The following is a 19,017-nucleotide window of genomic DNA, read 5'->3' as shown; positions in this document are numbered from 1 at the left end:
TCAAATTTCTTACTTGACTCATCGTGAGGCATGCTTTTAAGTGACGATTTAGTAGTCTCAACATTCAGCAAATTTCAGCAAATTTCAGTATGCAATTCAAAGCTTGTACTTCATCTTTTATATTTAGAACAAAAAAAGGAGGCTTGTTAAAAAGAGACCTCAATAAAAATACTATTTTACAAGTTTTATTTTTTAAAAGTTCACATGAGAAGCCCTTGGTGTGTAGTGGGTTTGTGGGCGGTTCTCAGTAACCCTTTAGAGTCAGAAGCTCAGCATGTCATACACACAAACTTATTATCGTGGGTGTATGATGCAACAGTGTGTAATGATATCTGTTTGCCAAGCCAACCCCCTTCCCCCTTCCCCTTGCATAACTCATATTCCACTCCCCTTCCATTCTCTGATACTTTCTTTGGCTTGACGACCATGTTAAGTCAAAGAAATCCAGCCTCAAGCTTCCCAGTGATGCGAGCCTATCAGGCGAGCTAAAGGCTTCTATGCTAGCTTCGAGGCTAGCAACACTCAGAGCACCAGCTGTTCCAGACAACTGTGTGATCACACTCTCTGTAGTTGATGTGAGTAAGACCTTTAAACAGGTTAACATTCACAAGGCCGCAGGGCCAGACGGATTACCAGGACGTGTACTCGGAGCATGCACAGACCAGCAGGCAAGTGTCTTCACTGACATTTTCAAACTCTCCCTGACCCAGTCCCTATGCCCAATAACTATAGCACTCACATCTGTAGCCATGAAATGCTTCAAATGGCTGGTCATGGTTCACATCAACACCATCATCCCTGACACCCTGGACAGACTCCAAATTCGCATACCGCCCCAACAGATCCACAGATGATGCAATCTGTCTTGCACTCCACACTGCCCTTTCCCACCAGGACAAAATGAACCTACGTGAGAACACTGCTCATTGACTACAGCTCAACGTTCAAAACCATAGTACCCGCAAAGCTCATCACTAAGCTAAGGACCCTGGGACTGAACACCTCCCTCTGCAAATGGATCCTGGACTTCCGGACAGGCCGCCCCCAGGTGGTGAGGGTAGGCAACAACACATCCGCCACGCTGACCCTCAGCACGGGGGACACTCAGGGGTGTGTGCTTAGTCCTCTCGTAGTCCCTGTTCACCCACGACTGTGTAGCCGTGCACGACTCCAACACCACCGTTAAGTTTGCTGGCGACACAACGGTGGTAGGCCTGATCACCAACGACGATGAGACAGCCTATAGGGAGGAGGTCAGAGACTTGCTGCTAATGTGGTGCCAGGACAACAACCTCTCCCTCAATGTCAGCAAGACAAAGAAACTGATTGTGCACTATAGGAAACAGAGGGCCGAGCACCAACCAAATCACATCGACGGGGCTGTATGGTGCGGGTCAAGAGTGTCAAGTTCCTCGGTGTCCACATTGCTAAGGACCTATGATGGTTCAAACACCAATACAGTTTCAGTCTCCTCCTCACTCACTGGACTCTAATCACACACACTCATACTACACTGACACTCCAACACACAAATACACACACACTATGTAACGGTTTTCTTCCGTTGAAGGAGAGGAGGACCAAAATGCAGCGTGGTTAGTGTTCAATAAGGACAATAAATGAGAACACTTGCAAAAAACAAAACAACACATGTGAAAACCGAAAACAGTCCTATCTGGTGCATAGACACAAAGACAGAAGACAACCACCCACAAAACCCAACACAAAACAGGCTACCTAAATATGGTTCCCAATCAGAGACAATGACTAACACCTGCCTCTGATTGAGAACCATATCAGGCCAAACATAGAAATAGACAAACTAGACATACAACATAGAATGCCCACTCAGCTCACGTCCTGACCAACACTAAAACAAAGAAAACACAAAAGAACTATGGTCAGAACGTGACAGTGCCCCCCCCCCCCCCCCAAGGTGCGGACTCCGGCCGCAAAACCTGAACCTATAGGGGAGGGTCTGGGTGGGCATCTGACCGTGGTGGCAGCTCTGGCGCAGGACGTGGACCCCACTCCACCATAGTCTTTGTCCGCTTTATCTCCTCCTAGGAACGGCGACCCTCCCCGCCGACCTAGGATTGGCAACCCTACTAAAGGGCCCCACTGGACTAAACAAACTCCTCCGGACTGAGGGGTAGCTCAGGACCGAGGGGTAGCTCAGGGCCAAGGGGTAGCTCAGGGCCGAGGGGTAGCTCAGGGCCGAGGGGTAGCTCAGGACCGAGGGGTAGCTCAGGACCGAGGGGTAGCTCAGGACCGAGGAGTAGCTCAGGACCGAGGAGTAGCTCAGGACTGAGAGATAGCTCAGGCTGGTTGACGGCTCTGGCAGATCCTGGCTGAATGGCGGCTCTGGCGGATCCTGGCTGACTGGCGGCTCTGGCGGATCCTGGCTGACTGGCGGCTCTGGAGGCTGGCGGCTCCTTGCAGACTGGCGGCTCTGGTGGCTCCTTGCAGACTGGCGGCTCTGGCGGCTCCTTGCAGACTGGCGGCTCTGGCGGCTCCTTGCAGACTGGCGGCTCTGGCGGCTCCTTGCAGACTGGCGGCTCTGGCGGCTCAGGACAGGCGGGAGACTCTAGCGGCTCTGGACAGGCGGGAGACTCTAGCAGCTCTGGACAGGCGGGAGACTCTAGCAGCTCTGGACAGGCGGGAGACTCTAGCAGCTCTGGACAGGCGGGAGACTCTAGCAGCTCTGGACAGGCGGGAGACTCTAGCAGCTCTGGACAGGCGGGAGACGCTAGCAGCTCTGGACAGGCGGGAGACTCTAGCAGCTCTGGACAGGCGGGAGACTCTAGCAGCTCTGGACAAGCGGGAGACTCTAGCAGCTCTGGACAGGCAGAAGGCTCTGGCAGCGCTGGAAAGATGGGAGCACCCGTAGGGATGAGACGGAGAGACAGCCTGGTGCGGGGGGCTGCCACCGGAGGGCTGGTGCGTGGAGGTGGTACTGGATAGACCGGACCGTGCAGGCGCACTGGAGCTCTTGAGCACCGAGCCTGTCCAACCTTACCTGGTTGAATGCTCCCGGTCGCCCTTCCAGTGCGGCGAGGTGGAATAGCCCGCACTGGGCTGTGCTGGTGAAAACCACCCACAAAACCCAACACAAAACAGGCTACCTAAATATGGTTCCCAATCAGAGACATTGACTAACACCTGCCTCTGATTGAGAACCATATCAGGCCAAACATAGAAATAGACAAACTAGACATACAACATAGAATGCCCACTCAGCTCACGTCCTGACCAACACTAAAACAAAGAAAACACATAAGAACTATGGTCAGAACATGACACACTACATAATGCTCACACACAAATAAAAACACACACACAAATAAAAACACACACACACACACACACACACACACACACAAATAAAAACACACACACACACACACACACACACACACACACAAATACACTGCTGGTACTCTGTTTTTTATCTATCTTGATTGCCTAGTCACTTTTACCCCTACCTACATGTACATACTGTATTACCTCAATGATCTCGTACCCCTGCACATTGACTCGGTACCGGTACTCTTGTATGTAGTCTCGTTATTGTCACGTTCTGACCTTAGCTCCTTTGTTTTGTCTTTGTTTTAGTATGGCCAGGGCGTGAGTTGGGGTGGGCAGTTTTTATGTTGCTTTTTGAGTTTGGCCTGGTATGGTTCTCAATCAGAGGCATGTGTCGTTAGTTGTCTCTGATTGAGAATCATACTTAGGTAGCCTTTTTCCACCTGTGTTTGGTGGGTGTTTATTTTCTGTTTTGTGGTTCATCACTAGACAGGACTGTTTTGTTTGTTCGTTCTTCCTAGTTGTTATTTTGTTTAGTGTTCAGTTTTGATTATATTAAAAATCATGAACACTTACCACGCTGCACCTTGGTCCTCACCTTATTCCACCGACGACGGCCGTTACAGTTATTGTTATTTTATTGTGTTATTTCCTTTTTATTTATTTTTTCTAAATGTTCTTACTACTTAAACCTCTGTATTGCTGGGAAAGGGCTTGTAAGTAAGCATTTCACATTAAAGTCTACACCTGTTGTAGTCGGCGCTTGTGACTAATAACATTTGATTCCATTTTTTCTTAGATTTTTATTTATTTTGCCTTTGTCCATCCAAATGGTCTATCCATTTCCTCACTAGCGTTCTCTCCATCAGGCTGTATTGCTCTCTCCAGATGTGGCCCAGACATGCTGGTCTGGAGTTCACACACACACAGAGAGAGAGAGAGAGCTGGCTGTCTAGTGGAGCTGGTACTGCATCCAAACGGATGACAGCATCTGGAACCTCCTCATCAATCACTCTCTATCCCCAATGTTGTTTCCCATCTCATCTCCAATGAAAGCATATATTGTATATAATTTATATACGGTCTCTGTTTTAGTGCATTGTGAATAGGTTGGATATACACTGAGTGTAGAGACCATTAATACTGAGTTGGATCCCCTTTTGCCCTTAGGACACCCTCAGTTCGTCGCGGCATGAATTCTACATGGTGTTGAAAGCGTTCCACATCGATGCTGCCTCCTGTTGACTCCTATGCTTTCCACAGTTGTGTCAAGTTGGCAGGATGTGCTTTGGTTGGTGGACCATTCTTGATACACACGGAAAACAGTTGAGCATGAGAAACCCAGCAGCGTTGCAGTTCTTGACACAAACCGGAGCTTTCACTTGGATTCACCTGGTCGGTCTATGTCATGGAAAGAGTAGGTCTTCATAATGTTTTGTACACTCAGTGTATAGTACTTTAGAGGTATACATTTTCTTTAGGCATAGGCCCTTATAAAACACTGTCAGTCACAGCATAGAAACAAAAATCCCACATGCCTTACTGTTCTCTCCTTTGTTGTGGCTGTCAGTCACGAGTCAGCACCATCGAAAATGTTAGAATAATTAAACCCCTACCTAATGTGAAGTTGAACCACTGCCTCATCGGGGAGAGAGGTTGGGACCAACCACGAAGTACCACGCCCCGGCCGGTCTCTGTGATGGATCTAATTATTGATACACCGGGGGAGGAGAGGATGGTTGGATGGAATCTACAGCCTCGCCCTTTTTTGCCTCAGCCTCCCCAGACAGGCAGACAGAGTGACCCTGAGGCTTGCTATAAATACCCCACTTATTACTGGGTGGCGATGGGGCTATGGCCAGAAGGCTCTCATTTAGGCTTTTCCGAGACTGAAATAAAAAGAAACACTCGGAGTTGAGGAGAGAACCTCTGAAACTAAGTCTGGGAATAACTTCCGTGGGGGATGGATTACCAAACCGAACGTTCCCCTCAAACAATGGGATAAAGGAGCTACCTGGATGCCTTCCAGACAGTGGTTGGATTTGTGGTTTGTCAGTCTTCTCTGTGTTAGGCTTCCAAGCTACACAAACCTTGTCATTTTTTCTCTCCGTTCCCAGTACTGTCGTTGTTGAAGTCAACTAAAGGGAATGGAAGAGTTCTGAATGCAATACTCTCAAACCGCCACCAGAAATGACATTCTCCTGGAATTCTATCTTTCTTTGGTCCGTATAACTAATAGAAATAGTCTGCCAGAGCCAGGCTTTCAACAATGACAGAGGTCACAGTTGTGCCTCTCACTGAACAATATGATATTGGCATGCGGACTACACAAAGAAATCGATTTTTGTTAAAAAAATAAATAAAATCAAATAAAATCCCAGCTTTAATGGGGCACGGAGGACAAGCGCTTTGTTATTGAAAAAGGCTTGGTTAATAAGCGTCTCTCTAACCACAGCATGTCCAAGTCAATGTGACGTCAGTCTGGTGAGTCATCTCTTGTCAAGCGTGTCAGAGCAGGTCTCTTACTAACAAGATATGCTATTAAAATGAACAGGCGGCAGGTGATTCAGTGGACTATAATCAGCCTCAATGTGGGCACACTCTGCTAATAGGAATCAAATGGGTTTGAATGAACTCACAAAACCTCGCACCCCTGCTTTATAGAGTTGATATGTGAGGCAGAAGGCTATTGACATGCTCAAAGATAACAGGCAACAACAACACAAAATACACTACATGACCAAAAGTATGTGGACAATTGCTCATCTAACATCTCATTCGAAAATCATGGGCATTAATATGTAGTCGATTCCCCCTTTGCTGTTATAACAGCCTCCACTCTTCTGGGAAGGCATTATACTAGATGCTGGAACATTGCTGCGAGGACTTGCCTCCTCTCAGCTACAAGAGCATTAGTGAGGTCAGGCACTGATGTTGGGTGATTAGACCTCGCTCGCAGACGGCGTTCCAATTCATCCCAAAGGTGTTCGATGGGCTCTGTGCAGGCCAGTCAAGTTCTTCCACATCAATCTCAACAAAACGTTTCTGTATGGACCTTGCTTTGTGCACGGGGGCATTGTCATGCTGAAACAGGAAAGGACCTTCCCCAGACTGTTACCACAAAGTACAGAATCGTCTAGAATGTCATCGTATGCTGTAGCGTTAAGATTTCGCTTCACTGGAACTAAGGGGCATGGCCCCAACCCTGAAAAACAACCTCAGACCATTATTCCTCCTCCATCAAACTTTACAGTTGGCGCTATACATTTGGGCAGGTAGCATTCTCCTGGTATCCGCCGAACCCAGATTCGTCCGTCGGACTGCCAGATGGTGAAACGTGATTCATCAATCTAGAGAATGCGTTTCCACTGCTCCAGAGTCCAATGGTGCACAACTCCAGCCAACGCTTGACATTGTGCATTGTGCATGGTGATCTTAAGCATGGAAACCCATTTCATTAAGCTCCTGAAGAACAGTTATTGTACTGATATTGCTTCCCGAGGCAGTTTGGAACTTGGTAGTGAGTGTTGCAACCGAGGACAGACATTTTTTATGTGCTACTCGCTTTAGCACTCGCCAGTCCCGTTCTGTGAGCTTGTGTGGTCTACCACTTCGCGGCCGAGCCGTTGTTGCTCCTAGACATTTCTACTTCACAATAAGAGCACTTACAGTTGACCAGGGCAGCTATGGCAGGCCAAACATTTTACAAACTGACTTGCTGGAAACTGGCAAACTGACTTGTAATACACCTGTCAGCAACGGGTGTGGCTGAAATAGCCGGATCCACTAATTTGAAGGGGTGACCACATACTTTTGTATTTATAGTGTATCTTTATAGCTAGTTTAAAACGTATATTTAGCTCTTCTCCCTCTACCCTGTATATTATTTTATTGGCAACTGCTTAGCTAACTGCTAACAAGCGTGTTGGTGTGAAGTATATTTATAATGTAGCATTTACTGGTAACCACAGACAAAAGGTGTTCTGTCCATAAACATTTCCTGTATTAAATATGTATTATATTTCCTTTGGTATAACTGTGCTAGGTATGTGTATCCTCAGTATAATTTGGGGCAGTAGTGCACATCATATTGTCCAGCCTCTGACGTACATGATAAGTACATTGATTCAACGTTCGTTATCCATAAACATCAAGTCCCAGTGAGTTAGCTGTATTGACTCAACTAAAGGGTCAGAGCGGGGAGGCAGAGGCAACATTTTCCGATCTGATCACCATAATGCGTCTCTGTCCTATCACACAGGAAACCGGAAAGGTCACTGCTTCCCAACATGTGTGATCAGATGGGTGACTCATCCTCCGCTAGTATCCCTATGAATATAGAAACAGAGGTTTGTTATGGTCCGTTTTTTGAACGAGAGAGAGGTGCAGGATGTGACCGCATCTTGGGCTAAGGCTCGCAGCCTCACGTCACCTCCAAAACTAGTTTCAGAAACATGACACAAATGCTGATGAATACCTTGTGCATTTCCCTTGTATTCAAAGGGATACACCTTGCAAAAATAACTGTGTCAAAACGGTCCTGAGGATCTGTTCAGCCCTGGGTGAACTAAGAAGATCTGGGTTTAGGCTATGAAGATGTAGTGCATGTGTTCATTGTTTTAGTGAGAGGAAGAGTGATGTCCATGGTTACAGTACTGATGAAAGCTTTCTGAGGTGGTTTTTGGTGGTGGTTAGGTTATCGTCTTGTCTGCACTACCCCCTGAGCGTTATGCTGCTGTGCTGAGGACCAGTCAGATCCAACTAAAAATAAGACCAAGCTATTACTGCTAAGCTTTCGCAGGTGACAAGAACAAAAAGCTGAGACCATACTCAGAGCAGGTCCCTGAACAGAGCTTTTTAAAAAAAAAATCTGTTTTGATACAGACCCTTCAGCTTGAGTGTATTACGTCTATGAGCGATGGAGGTGGACAGACTACAGGACTCTGTGATTGATTAGACACAGCGTGTTAGCCCGGGCAGGGCGCCCAGACGGAGAGAGCCAAACACTTAGCCTGGGGTCAGGCTGTGTGACACGGCCTCATGAACAAGGTGGTGTCCAGGTGCTGTGAACTCTAGTGCTGTTCTCCCCGACCACGGACAACATCCTCACCACTGTGCTCCTGTGGTAACTACAAAATGAAGTGGGCAGGGTGGCAGGAGTGGTTTTGTCATGTATGCTCCTTACGTAACCTGACATTGGTGCAGACTGCAGACGATTTGTTGGCAACGGTTTTGAAGGAGCTCTTTTGAGGCCTGTTCCAGCTGGCCTGTGCAGTGAGCACCCATCCAAGACCAGGCTTTGATTTCCATAGGATACACCCAGTCACTCAAACACTGCCTTGCCACACCGGGCAGTTTCACTTCTGGTGCTCAGTTTCCTTTTAGTGTAAAGGCCATCGATATCTGGATGCTGAACGTCTTCTTTTACTGTCTGTGCTCACACACCATAAATGAAAATATTGTATTATTTGGACACAGATGTTGCTACACAACAAACTGTTTTGTTTGTTGACACAAAAAGGCCGAGGAGTCCCAGAGTCCTCGCCATGTTTCCATAAATCTGGAGTACATTTTCTCAACCTTTTTTTTTTAAAGTGTCAATTTCATCAATTCAGGACAGAACACGAGGAAATTGAATTGCAGTTTGAGAGTATTTGTTTGGTGCAATATTCAAGAGATGGCTGAAACGTCCTTTATGACACACAGACAGGCAGAGAGTAGTCTGGGTAGTGGTGCGATCCAATGCCAATCTGATACAGAACTGACCTGAATCTTTCCCTTGTGTGTTCAAACAGACAAAAAAGAAGCTGTGACCGTATGTGTATCTCAGTATTGTTTTCAAAATCTGACATTTAGGAAAATGTCATTGGATATGTCACATTCAGTAAATCACTGTGCTAAAAAAGAAAAAAAATAGGAGTAGTTCATAGTAAAATGGAATATGGGGGAAAACACCAAAACGGGCGACTTTTGCTGTGTGGGAAGAAGAAATTGTGAGGGGAATAAACTTCAAGCTGCTGTAACAAATGAGATTATATGCACATTACCTTCCAAGTGGTAAAAATATTGGTCTGGAAAATAATAATAAAATGTTGACTCACTTCTCGGAGACATACAGTACACAATAGTCTGGGGAATCAGGGAGTATGTTATGTTCTCGAAAACAGGATTTTACGCATGGAAAGAAACAAACATGTTTGCGTGTAATTTGAAGTGGTTCTATGGGCTTTTGGGTCATTGAAAGCCTACTCAGTGCATGTTGTCTTGTAAAACAACATGACCCCGATTTGACCTCAATTCTTAAAACATGAAGTATCCGAAATGATTACTCCAATTACCTCAGGAAAACATAGACCGAAAATGGACACGGTAACGGTTCTTAGCCATTTCGATATGATTGTTCACTGAAAGTACACGCTTCAATGTGTGTCTTTTTTTTCTCGTAAGAACAGACAACATATTTTGCCATACAAAGATATACTTACAGTTCTTTCACACCTGACAACAAAAGCATACGGCAAATATCCGTCATTCATTACATTCACTCTGTGTTCATTCATCCACCATGCTAAATCTGTTACCATGGCATCCCAAGGCTGGTGTCTGGAAAGCGGAGTGTAGTGTTCCAGTAATGACAGAGGAGCCCTGGGTGCCTCAGTCAGAACTGGATGCTACCAGTGTAAGTGGTGAGTCAGTCAGGGTCATAGTTTTATCCGGTTTCCTGACGTCAAGGACCTTTTGTCCTGGACTCCATCCCCTTGAAAACCAAAAAGGTAAAGCAATGACATTGATAATAGTGCCAATTCTTATGCAGTCAAAAGTTGCCCGCAAACTTCATAGTTCTAGCTGGACCCCTGGAAGATCTGACGTCCTTGTGATGTACTTTGGTTATGTACTCAAGCTAAAAAAAATCGGAGCAAATGATGGTCAAACAGGAGCATGGGGTTATATACCTTACAGGACTTATGGATCCATGCGAATTGATTCTTACCTTCAAAAATGTACAAATTGGCCTAGTAAAGCTACCATTGTGAATAGGCTACCAGGATCAGTTGGGCATTGTCATAGGATCTACCTCTCAGATAAACCTGTCAAATCAGACTTGACTGTTTCTGTACATACCCGACAGTATACATTGGAAGCAATTTCTCCGTATCTTGTGTTTCAAGATGGTAATCATTACAACAGATGTAGAGGCACAGTATTAGTAAAGGTGATGAAATATAACGCAGGACAATCTAAGGTGTCAACCCAGCTTCATCACATTTCCCCTACTAGGTAAATATCTGGTAACTTCATGATGAAATCAGCTCCGCCTCAACAGATTCCTTTTGGAAGTGTTTCTTGGTAGGCCCTTTTGTTGGATTTTTGTCCATTGTCGTAGAGCACCCGTCCTACTTTCTCTGTTTTCTGTAGCGCGGAGGTCTACCTGAACTGAAATCAGCTCTCTGTTGTTGTTCAGCCTCTGGGTAGCTTCAGAGGCATAAAGGTGAACGCGTTCAGAGCTGAGGGGCACGTTATTTTGGAGGGGTGGGATACACCCGTCCTCTCCAGTGACCATCTTTCGCTAGGATAATGATCATGGGATGGGTGCAGTTGACAGGCTCTTCTCCTCTCGTCCTGGGATCAGAGGAGAGTGCGGGACAGACAGCCTATTGAAATATTGGACTACTATTGATCAATATCAGGACTCCTCCGGAGTTTTCAGCTGTAGAGGGCGTGTTACACAGGTGTGCTTTGTCTACCAGAGTCCATGGACAGTATAGGGATATTGTTACTTTTCTCCTGCACATAATTATATTTTGTGACTCCGCTAGTTTCTTTCCGCCAGGCCCTGTCATCGGGTTCCATAGAGTTCTTCCTGGTAAGTACTCCCTCACTCGTGTATATATACACAGGTTATTGTTCTATACATGTGCTTCAGTGTGCAAGAAAGGGGCTTTAATGGTCTGCTCATTGGAAGTACAAGAACAAGTCACTGTACAGGACACACAATGGCATACGTGTTGTAACAAGGGTTTCCTCCCCAGAGTAAACTCCATAGACGTGCCATTGAGAAGAGGCAACAGAATGTGTTGTACTTTTGCTTTAGGCGGTTGGTTGTTGGGTGTCAGTATATTATAATGGCCAGTAATTCATATTTTATCGTCTTTCATCCGTCTGTCCTTTCGGGTTGCGTGTTTTCATTTACTGGTCATTTCAGAGACTTCTGAAACAGTGGGTACAATTAAAGGGCTTCTGTACAGTATGAGCATTTTGATTGACAACTTTCCGATGCGCACGCGTGGGCGCTGACAGGGTGGGTGCAACTGAAAGTCATCTTTAGCTGGCTCGAACCCCGACAGGGAAGCCAAGTCCTACCCGGTTACACCACATAGGACGGTATAATCACATCCCACTCTCTGTGCAGCCCTGTCATTTTTGGCCAGAGAGCGACATCAAGTGCAACTCTCTTTTGAAAGGCGGTGATCATACGCTGTCTCCACATGAGTAACTGCTCTCCGCACTCTACGTCCCTAAATCACTGTCTTTGAGTCCCCACTCTCTACTATGCAAGTGCTCCTCGAGTTGAAATCCTTGTCAATGTCTCAGTTGGACAATACTCCTGTCCACCCGTCATCGGTACCCTCTAGAGATAGAACCTCTAATTGGACATACATATTAAAGACCGCCACGACGGGGACAGGTAATGAGTGCTGTTAATGGAGAGGATCTCACACACTGTTGCCATTTGGTTTGTCACGTACGTGGGTGTCACGCACCTTCTCGTATTCATGCGTTGCTCTTTTGTCCTTTCTCGATAAGGTAGGGATTTATCTCTCGTGGACATAACAAACTTTTGCGCATATTTTACTCCTGGGTAACCGAGATTAGGTAGGGATATACTTAGTGGCCAAGCTAATGGAGTTGACAGATGACACAGCCGCAAAAGGGACGTAAATGGAATATTATTGGATGGCAATCCCTAAGCAAAATTCCGCATGGCTCTAGCTTTGGCTGATTCACCCATTCATTCTGTGAAATAAGAAGAGCACAGAGGTTCACTGAGGTCAGTCATTTATCCTTGGTAGGAGTCAAAGTACTGGCAGGAATCAGCGGCATAAAAAATGTCCTCCATGGCAGCAATGCAGTTTATTATTTATCCTTTTGTCAATAGGAGAATAAGTAGTATATATCGCTCACCTCTCCAGAGTCTTCCCCCTCTCTGTCCCTGTCTTTCTTTCAATCCTCCTTTATAATAATATATTATATGTGACAACCACAGGTGTCTGTTTCACAGAGTCAAGTTTCCACCCGCAATTATGTAAGAGGCCGGTTGGAGGTGGGAGACAAAAGGGAAAAAGCTGAGGGGAGATGCACTGTGGGTATGAAGAGGTGAGACCTTTAGTCTTCTTGGCCTTGGTATTCCAGCCACACTGTGAACAAAGCAGGTGAGGTGTGTCACAAATAGTCACGTTGTGACAAGGCATGTCGTCCTGTTTTATGCTACGTTCCACTATTCACCTCGTCTTTGCTTTTTTTAACTATGGTAGCGCTTGGTGTAATTCTAACGAAATGATAACTTCATAATAACTAAGATTTTGTTTTGTCTGGGGTTCACAAAAAAACAGCACTGTTTAGTACCATTGCGCACCAGCTACTGTAGTTGATTGCAATTGAATTTGTCACAGTCCAGACCTGGGGATTCTTTCCCTGCTGATTCCTGCAATGGCATCATCAGCATTGGACGACGTTGGCATCACGCAGAATGACCATGGTGCTACCCTCCTGCTGCTCAGTCTATAAACCACCACGATTACATGACGTTGTACATTCAGTCCTACAGCACCAAACTCCTTCATCTTGCAGCAAAACCAGTGTTGACACCTTGGCATTTGATGTCATGTGTCACCGTTGCATTTCACGTTAAATGGGGCAAAATCTTGTCAAGGAAAACTTCGGGGGATTTATAGTACGTTTTCCTACCAGCCATCATCTGCAGCGGGGTGGGGTTTACAACCGTACAGGGCAGACGTAAGAGCTGTGGAGAGGCTTCAGAGAGGAGGTAAAAGGCCCGAGGCAGCCATTTGAAGCAGCGCCAACAGCCCCCTCCCGCCAGGTGTTTGCGTTGCTATGGCACTTTGTTTTCACCATCATTAGCTACGAGAGTGAGAGGAAGCCATGGTGTACCTGAAGTGTTTAATGTATGGCCTGACACATGAAAGGACTGGGAGTATGATGTACGACATACGAAGCCCAGTGAGCGTTGGTGAAACTCGTGTTCAGCGTCAAACCTGTTTTAGCCACGTTCTATCATCTCGTCTTGTTGCCACTTTTGCCTTGTCCTGTTTTAGTCGCACTTTCAACTCGTCTTGTTGCTTCAAGGAGTAATTGGTGAGAACATATATGCCAGTGAGAGTTGGGTTGTGCTGTATAATGACAAAACAGCCATGTTCCAGGACAAAGACAAAGTGAAGAAATCTAACAGTGTCCTCATCTGATCTCATCTGTGGTCCTGCTGTCTGTATTCTAATTGACCAGGTAATTATAGGTAATCACCGAGATACTTGAAGCCACTCTTACTCTCGGCAAGCGACGGCTTCATCAGAAGCCCGGGCGAGGAGTCATTTCCAGTTAGAATGGGCTCCTAATTAGGGATAATAAGCTCATTTTAAGAAATACAGAACTGCCAGCTTCAACTGTCCCTCCTCATCTCATTGACTTCCTTTAGAGGGGCACTTGCATCAATACCAGGCCGAGTCTTGAACAAGGTCACTGCTTTTTAAAACAGCCACTGTTACAGCTGCCGGTCTGGAGCAAAAAAATAAACAAATGGTCAAATGACAGAAAGTGAGTGTTGCATAAGTGACTATTAGTAATTTCCCTCTGTTAAGCATGTTAGATGGGTAAGGAGAGATAGGTAAACATGAAGCAGAAATTCAATACGACCTGCCTGCCTTAGGCCACATATCACAGGATTTTGAGAAATGAAACACATCCAGGATTTAACACAGGAATGAATGATATCAGTTGGTGTTAAACAGTACTCATTACAATGTAAGCATACTAACAAATACACACTGAAAACTTGGGGGATAGCCTACTTGACCAAACAAGGGTTCCGAAATACCTCTACATTCTGTTCATATACTGGTTTGAAATGACATATTACACCACACACAGTCAACGACACCTTCACACAAACGACTGAGTGTAATGCATCATGGGGCAGGTTTTTACAAATTAGGGCACCTAAACAGTCCCTGAAGGAGGGGACAGAGAGTGGAATTGAAACATTAGCTGAGGATCTGGAGGAAATGGTGGAGAGAAAGAACCACAAGAATGGGAATATTTTCCAGGATCAGGTGGCCTCTGTCCCCCTGAAGTGCTGTTAAAGACCATGGCATAAAAATCTTCATTATTGCTCCCACCAGAGCTGCGTAAAGATCCAGATCATCCGTTCACAGCGACACTGTGATTTGCTTGACTGGGTTAAAACAGGCTTATTGATCCGGCCCCTCAGCGGAGGTGGTAAAATCGGGTAACCAGGTGTGAACTGAATCCGGCCCAGTGATCAGAGACTACAATTAGCTCGGCACAAGAAGTGTCGCTGTCAATCGCCTCTCAAGATAAATGGGCTCTTCAATTCATGTCTTTAAAAGTCCTGCAAAATAGGTGATTATCACGCCACTAGGCAACTCATTTTAGCCTGTGATCACTCAAGGATGTTATCCAGCTCAATCAAACTGACTCTCACACTTTCTGGTCACATGGTGATGGGATCTGATCCTGACGCCTTGCTGTGTAAATGAGGCCTGGCTGTGAGCTGAGAAAAGCTTGGTTCGCCACAGCACTATATCATAGTAGCATCCTGTGGCTGACACACTCAGTCAGCCAGCCAGCCACTCCACTCCTCTCGTCACACACACACACACACACACACGCAGGCACACACACACAGTCAGTATATCACTGCAGTCAAGAACACACTGATGCATCAGGCCAGACAAGGACAGCAGGGTGTTCAAAACCTCAAATCCACACTCTCGGTCAGTTTAGATGTCTCTATCATTCGGATGGATTTACTGTATACATAGTGCACAGAAGAGACAATATAATAAGTATCCTCTTTATGAAATGTATGAATCACCTCACTGCATATTGGAGTTCCTATTGAGCTTAACAGTGTGCAGTATTTTAGTATTTCATGATACAATGGAATGTTAGAGAGTAAACATTATTTATAATAAGGGTTACATGGAGAAAATACAGCTTCTCTGTTAGGAAAATGGATGGCCCTCCCTTCAACAAAATATATTTTACCTAAACCCTCCCTGAACGCTTGAAAAAAACAAGTGACTGTAAGAGCCCCACATTGGAGGTGTCACAAAAACCCATAAAAAAAGAGCCCTTCCCCCAACAACAAAAAAACCCATCCAAATGTTTTTTTTTTTTACCAATCTTCAAATAAGGGCTGTGCTTCATGTGGGCTTACTCTTGTGTGACATTTCGATAACCATGTAAATCTCTCTCGGACAAGGTGACTTTTATCAATATATTTGTTTCTATTTACTCTCAGATTTGAAAATAGACAAAGTAGACATCATGCAAAGCTACAAATCCCTGAAAGCTCCTGCACATAATCTCTAGCTAACGCCTTTGCTAACAGGTTTTGTGTCCATATAAAAAGACAGTTCACAGAATTGTCAATTGAAAGAAATATAGGCAATGTATTCGTTACTAAATTTAGCTAATATTAGATAGTTCATCCAGAGATTCTTACCTTTGCCTCGATTCGGCCATCTCGTCTAGATCATCATGACATTTGTAGTTCTTTATGATAGCCACATTAGCAGCTAATTAGCGTTTCATTTTGGGGGGGTGCATAGAGGCAATTATATTGATAAAAGTCACCTTGTCCTTGAGAGATTTGCAAGGTTATCAAAATGTCACACCAGGGTAAGCTTAAACGAAACACAGCCCTTATTTTAAGTGTTTGTCACACCCTGGTCTTAGTATTTTGTGTTTTCTTTATTATTTTGGTCAGGCCAGGGTGTGACATGGGTTTATTTATGTGGTGTGTTTTGTCTTGGGGTTTTCGTAAGTATTGGGATTGTGGCTTAGTGGGGTGTTCTAGCATAGTCTATGGCTGTCTGGAGTGGTTCTCAATCAGAGGCAGGTGTTTATCGTTGTCTCTGATTGGGAACCATATTTAGGCAGCCATATTCTTTGAGTGTTTTGTGGGTGATTGTTCCTGTCTTTGTGTTTGTTGTCACCAGATAGGCTGTTTAGGTTTTCGCACATTTATTGTTTTTGTTAGTGTATTCATGTATAGTTTTTTCTTCATTAAAAACCATGAATAACCACCACGCTGCATTTTGGTCTGACTCTCCTTCCGCCTAAAGAAAACCGTTACAGTGTTTCTAAAATCCCCTATGGGAAAATGAATGGTGGAAAAACAATTGGAACCATTTCCTTGTTTGACTGCTAGGTTTCATCGGTATTTTCACTCATGGTACTCTCATGTAACAGTATAACTTTAGACCGTCCCCTCGCTCATACCCGGGTGCAAACCAGGGACCCTCTGCACACATCAACAACAGTCGCCCTCAAAGCATCGTCACCCATCGCTCCACAAAAGCCGCAGCCCTTGCAGAGCAAGGGGAACCACTACTTCAAGGTCTCAGAGCAAGTGACGTCACCGATTGAAACACTATTTAGCGCGCACCACCGCTAACTAGCTGGCCGTTTCACATCCGTTACATCTACACCCCAAATAATAATTAAAACAAAGCAGATAGCAGAGAACATGTCTCCTTTTGCCCTGACTTCTTGGACAGGCATCAGGGCTGCGGGCCAGAAGGTTGTGGGTACACAGTCCACCGTTGACAAGAGTAGGGGTGGAAAGAGCCCCTTTATAGTAAAAGCATTGCAGCGGTCTAAGGTACTGCACAGTGTTGCGGCTTAACTACAGCCTGGGGTTCGATCCCAACCGGCTGTGACCGGGAGTCCCATAGGGCAGCGCACAATTGGCCCAGCGTCAGGAAGGTTTGGTCATGGGGCTTTACTTGGTTCATCGAGCTCTAGCGACTCCTTGTGGCGGCCCGGGTGCCTGCAGGCTGACTTCGGTTGTCAGCTGAACAGTGTTTCCTCCGACACATTGGTGCAGCTGCTTAAGCAAACAGGTGTTAAGAAGCGCGGTTTGGCGGGTAATGTATCGAAGGATGCATGGCTTGACCTTCACCTCTCCCAAGCCCGTTGGGGAGTTGCAGCGATGAGTCAAGATCATAATCACAAAATTGGGTACAAAAAAGTGCCATACACCCTCAATTCAAGTCTTGGTTTTAACTTAACAGCCCTTCACTGACATGGAGGTAGGCTATTTAAAGAGTACATGGTGGGTGGTGGAATCATGATTTTTTACCTTTATTTAACTAGGCAAGTCAGTTAAGGACAAATTATTTTTTTCAATGACAGCCTAGAAACAGTGGGTTAACTGCCTTGTTCAGGGGTAGAACAACAGACCTTGTCAGCTTGGGGATTTGATCTTGCAACCTTTACAAGTCCAACACTCTAACCACTAGGCTACCTGCCACCCCGTTGACCAACACATCTATGGATATCAAATCAAATCCAATTTTATTTGTCACATACACATGGTTAGCAGATGTTAATGCGATTGTAGCGAAATGCTTGTGCTTCTAGTTCCGACAATGCAGTAATAACCAACGAGTAATCTAACCTAATAATTCCACAACTACTACCTTATACACACAAGTGTAAAGGGATAAATAATATGTACATGAAGATATATGAATGAGTGATGGTACAGAACGGCATAGGCAAGATGCAGTCGATGGTATAGAGTACAGTATATACATATAAGATGAGTAATGTAGGGTATATAAACATAAAGTGGCATAGTTTAAAGTGGCTAGTTATACATGTATTACATAAAGATGGCAAGATGCAGTAGATGATATAGAGTACAGTATATACATATACATATGAGATGAGTAATGTAAGGTATGTAAACATTATATTAAGTAGCATTGTTTAAAGTGGCTAGTGATATATTTTTACATCAATTTCCATTATTAAAGTGGCTGGAGTTGAGTCAGTATGTTGGCAGCAGCCACTCAATGTTAGTGGTGGCTGTTTAACAGTCTGATGGCCTTGAAATAGAAGCTGTTTTTCAGTCTCTCGGTCCCTGCTTTGATGCACCTGTACTGACCTCGCCTTCTGGATGATAGAGGGGTGAACATGCAGTGGCTCGGGTGGTTGTTGTCCTTGAGGATCGTTATGGCCTTCCTGTGACATCGGGTGGTGTAGGTGTCCTGGAGGGCAGGTAGTTTGCCCCCGGTGATGCGTTGTGCAAACCTCACTACCCTCTGGAGAGCCTTACGGTTGTGGGCGGAGCAGTTGCCGTACCAGGCGGTGATACAGCCCGACAGGATGCTCTCGATTGTGCATCTGTAGAAGTTTGTGGGTGCTTTTGGTGACAAGCCAAATTTCTTCAGCCTCCTGAGGTTGAAGAGGCGCTGCTGCGCCTTCTTCACAACGCTGTCTGTGTGGGTGGACCAATTCAGTTTGTCCGTGATGTGGACGCCGAGGAACTTAAAACCTACTATAGCAGTCCATAGCCTAATTTCGTCTGTCAAACAGTTAGGCTTACCTAATTTCTTAAATAGGAAGAAATAGGCTCCAACACAAAGACCTCTTGTTGTTAGT

The sequence above is a fragment of the Oncorhynchus mykiss genome, chromosome 26, assembly GCF_057628025.1.
Source record: "Oncorhynchus mykiss isolate SJ-2025 chromosome 26, ASM5762802v1, whole genome shotgun sequence".
Classification (NCBI taxonomy): Eukaryota; Metazoa; Chordata; class Actinopteri; order Salmoniformes; family Salmonidae; genus Oncorhynchus; species Oncorhynchus mykiss.
This window is presented reverse-complemented; position numbering follows the sequence as displayed.